This window comes from Eimeria acervulina, genomic scaffold (genome assembly GCF_000499425.1).
Source record: "Eimeria acervulina Houghton genomic scaffold, Eah_scaff271, whole genome shotgun sequence".
Classification (NCBI taxonomy): domain Eukaryota; phylum Apicomplexa; class Conoidasida; order Eucoccidiorida; family Eimeriidae; genus Eimeria; species Eimeria acervulina.
Window position 1 is genome coordinate 32,112 of NW_013549942.1, and position 4,873 is coordinate 36,984.

The following is a 4,873-nucleotide window of genomic DNA, read 5'->3' on the forward strand; positions in this document are numbered from 1 at the left end:
ATATATATATATATATATATATGTACGTATGTATATACACAGACAGCGTCAGGTGTGCATGCGCGAGCAGATGTACGCTGTGGTGCGCTGCAATATGCTGTATAATCCATGGACATCCCGTGGAGCGGTACTTCGATTTCTCGTTCGCCTTACTTCCACGACATAAGTGAACACTCCTCAACATGGAGCCCCCTCCATCACGCAGATGCAGCAGCCACAGCTGCAGTACTAGAGACAGCATCAGCAGTAACTGCAGCAGCCAGAGAAACCCGCAAGTTTGAGTACAACACGCAGGCGGTGCTTCTCACCTGTACAGCTGCGAATTATTTCCTGGCATGTTTTTTCTTTGTTTTACTTTCGCACAAGAGTGGCTGCTTGTTTCCTGATCCCCAGGAGAAGTCCGTTGAGGAAGAGACGAGTCCAAGAAGAGAAACAAAAGTGTAAATATTACCAGGCAATGTGACTGCATAACTGCGGAGGACTCATTTAGTTTTCACCTTCGCAAGTCAAGAATGTAGGGTGTATTCACTAAACGGCGTGACAGCAACAGTGCCCTGCAGCAGGGCGACGCTTGAGAGTACGTTTTTCTGTTGTAACCATCGGACACTCCATTCAGCGCGTGCGGCTGTAGTCTACTGGGGGCATCGCGAAGTTGAGAACAACCTATTGCCAAGAACTCAAGGAAGCGCAGTATCAGGAATGATTCTCTTTATTTTGCAGGATTGTCCTGCGGTGACAAGCGCAACGAAGGAAGAGCAACGTTAGGCTGAATAGCAAAACCTGAAGCATTTGCCGCTGTTGCAGCAGTTGCAACAGACGCACCAGTAGCAGCAGCAGTAGCAGCAGGATATAAGCGGAATCCTGCGCAGACGTTAGAGACACCGCATCAGTGCCCAAAAGCCTCGACTGTACCATTTGCTGCAGACGTTGCAGCGACTGCTGCCGACCCCAAGCGGGCAGACTGTAGCCTACCGCAGCAAGCAAACCACATCAACCACTGCTGGCTGGTAATCGCCAGTACGCGATTCTGCACCACAGCCCGCAGCAGCAGCAATAAAGCAACAGCAGACGAGGCAGAAATGACTATCTCCCTCAGGGGAATTGTGCAGAGCTGGCTAGGTACGGCTAGCTACGGATGTCACCCGTGCACGTGCACACCGTGCACCTCCAGCATTGCAGCCAATAGCGAAAACCACCAGCGCTGGCTCCGTCTGCGGTGGGATACCCAACGAGCCAGTGAGTCAGCAATCCAACCCACTCAACAAACCCACGGGGTCACAGCCTCCGGCATAAGGCAGCACACCCCGACGGCCACGCTGCCATTTCTAGAGCCTTCAAGACAGAGTCCCAAGACGCTACAAACTCCCACCGAGAAGCACGTCCAAAAAGCATCTCGCCAAGACCGGTTTTTGTATGCCTTTGCGGTGTCTAAATGCACTAGACAAAAGACCCCAAACGCCGTGCACGGCTACACGGCTACAACATTACTACAAAATTATGCACTGCCCAGAGTAAGGCACCCAGCAGTCCTGCAACCTGCAACCAAAATTTCCCCCCAAACTTTAAAACAGCTGCGAAACTTCCCGACACACGCACAGTGCATATTTGCACCTGTCGAGTTTGCAGGAAGATCCGGTGAAGCATCAGAAACAACCACTGCAGCACCAACTAGGCAGCAGCCCCACCCATCGGTCCACAAGTACCTTTCCGAGCACTCAGACCAACATAGCCAGCGATGCTTATGGGAAAGTGAGGGAGCAGGTGTCGCGCGTGACTCCTGAAGCTTGTAGGTGTTCTTGAGTGTTCACGCAAGCTGGTGACTGAGGGCCAACTATGCGTTTAACAACTGTCCTGTGCTAGTGAGTGCAGCATACGGGATAAGGTAAAACTAATATGTGGGGTTTAATCGCAGCAGAAGCTGCACCCAACTGCGCTGCAACTCATTGCTAGCCCCCTCATCTCGTCAGCCAGCCCGACCCCCTTGTGCCGCTGCGCCCAGGGCGCGTAGGGGTTGTGGGGTTTGGTCGCCTGCTTTTTGACAGACTTTTAACTTGCCTCGATTCAATCCATCTCACCGCATGCTGCCCCCGCCGAAAGATCAAGCATTCTCGTTACAAGAGCGAAAAGCCCGTTGAGGAGCCGCCGGCAGCTCAAGGACGCAAGCAGCTATTTGAAAAGTGTAGTATTCGACGAATGGCGTGTGAGTTTCGCCTGCTATTATCGTTGCAGCTGTGTTTGTACAACTAACTAGCTAGATGCATAAACTGGAGCTATACAAGATGAACGCCTCGGCGGGCAATCGCCGCCATACAGCTCCAGACGAAGGTGACGGCACAGAAGGAACCTCCACACGCACCGCCTTTAGTTGCACGATATAGGGCAAGCACGTTCTAATATAGTAATGAAAAGCGAGTCATGTTCACATCTGCAGACGAAGGCATGCATTGGGCTTGCGAAGCCTACATCCTGGAAAACTTGCGCACACAGGCCTGGCCTGTTGCAGTACTGCGCGCGCCTGAGGTGAGAGGGCAGAAACACCATCGGAGCTCAACTTATACTTTTTCATTGAAATTTTAGGGACGCTGTTTTTCATTGTATACAAAAACTATTAAAAGCCCATTTAAAGTGCGAAATGCGTTTCTCCACCCTACTTTTCTCTGCCTCCGTGGCACTTCTAACGGGGGCGAGTGAAGCCACTAAGGTACCAGTTGCTGTTGCTCCCACCTCTGACCCTACTTTCGGGCACAATGGACCTTCTGTGTTGGGTCAAGGTGCTTCTACATCTAGAAGGAGACGGGGACGAAAGAACGCGCCGCTCGTAGCGGTTGCACTTCTAGCGGCCACTGTTGCAATGGTGGCTTTGATACTTCAGTGCTTCGAAACCCTGCAATCCAACCAAAGAAAGGGCATATATGGAATAATTGCGCGAAGGCTTGCTAACGGAGATGAAGATCCATGCAAGGTAGGTCGTGGCCCACAGCAGCAGGGTACCCGGGTCATGCAACGCACACGCATTGGACGGACACGAAGTTCGTGTGTGCCTGCTGGCTAGCGGGTAACATATATGTTCGAAAAGAACACAGGAACTATCCCTTATCTAGCGGGACTGCGATTACGACGGACTTATCCCACTTGTGAGCCCGATGCGTTCTAGGGAATCAACCATATCCCACCAGGAAATGGCTGACTTGTCATCCCGAATGGTCAGTAAATTGCACCTGTGGCACCGAGCACAGTGCCATACGACTGCCCGTTTGGTGGATGTAGAGTGATATTACTAACGCAACTGGCCTGATGCAAGTTGTTGTGGGACCGACAGTGGGGAGTGGGGAGATCTCTGAAGCGGCTGTATCTCATGGCAGGTACTTTAGAGGAGGTATTTATATTTGAATAGGTTCGATTTTTACAGTTCAACGCCTGATGGTGCTTGCTTTGTTTCGCCGCCACCGGCTTCTTTTTTCGCCTATACAGCGCGAGACAAAGGGTGACATAGCAGAATTAGAGTTCCAGTGCGCTGAGTACTTGTCACGTGGGTGGTCGGAGCATTACCTTTTAACATCTATGATGCCAAGCAGCGGTCCATTTCCCGGAATGCTTTTTGTATTGAAACGGGCGGTTGCGTTGCTGATGCTGATTTGGAGGCCATACAAACTTCGGATCGGTCATCAATGAAGTAATCCATCCAAATATTTGATGATCTACAGGACCAGAATGCTTCTCAAACGTTGGGAACGGTTAGCATGTTGTCATCCGCGCAGAAGAGCTCGATGCTAAACCGATGCCTAGCGTAGCCAGCTGCTCGGAGGTGCCTTGAACGACCAGCTTGGGAGTGGCATCACTCGCATGCTGCGTCCTTATGCAGAACGTCGAACTGGAGGCTAAAAACACTGGATGGGTATGCATTTCGCGGACGCGTATCTACATCTGCGGTATAGCTATCCCTTTGCCTGTTGCATGCCCGTGCCGCGGCTCAGGACCTCTGCAGGATGTTGTGGTTGTGGGGCTCAGGGGGTGCAGAGAGCACTGCGAGCCTGACTGTGAGAAATGCTGAGAGCACGCGTGTGGTCCCATCCCCTGTTCTACTTGTATGCCGCCTTGCCCGCAGAGTGAAATCAGATAAGGGTTTGTGTTCAGATACATGCGTGTAGGGAGAAGGAAACATGCACATGTTGGAGAGGAGAAGCGGCTTACTCCGGCAGTGTGCTTCTCGGGTATTTCCAAGGCTGGGTGGTGTGGTGCACCTATGCGCATTCGCTGGACAGGGCCTACCATCGAAAGATGTTACCGGGGTCGCACAAGACCGTATCTGTTTTGCGCGATGAGAGGCCAAAATAGCGAATGTGCCTGTCCCGACACAGGGACTGGGGGTGCGCGAATTGAGGGCTTCACTGCTGCCCGGAGGGCGTGCTTTGCATGAAAATGCGCGTGAAAACCTCGGCGTGTGAACCTGCCGCAAGCGACTCATTGGATGCAGGTTGATGGCTTGGCAGGATTTGTTCATTTGCTTGTCTGTAAAGAAAATGTGTTTTATGAGTGTTTTATTTATGTTCTATCGATCTTCATTCCTCTGTGCAAGAGTTGCGGCGCGTGCAGGTACTAGCCGAAGCCGTGCCTTCAGCAGTCCAGTGGCTTGCTTGAGCCCGACCTTTCTCAAACGCTACTGTCAACCTGCATTTCGCCAGCCATTCAGTAAAACGCGACGCTAAACCGATGCCTAGCGGTTTCAGCTGCTCCTAGCTGGTTTGGACGTTTAGCTTGGGAGTATCATGACTTTCACATTGCGCCCTTACGCAGAACGCATCGGATTGGAGGCGAATACCATTGGAAGGGTATTCATTTTGCGCACGCGTATTTACATCTGTGGTGGAGCTAT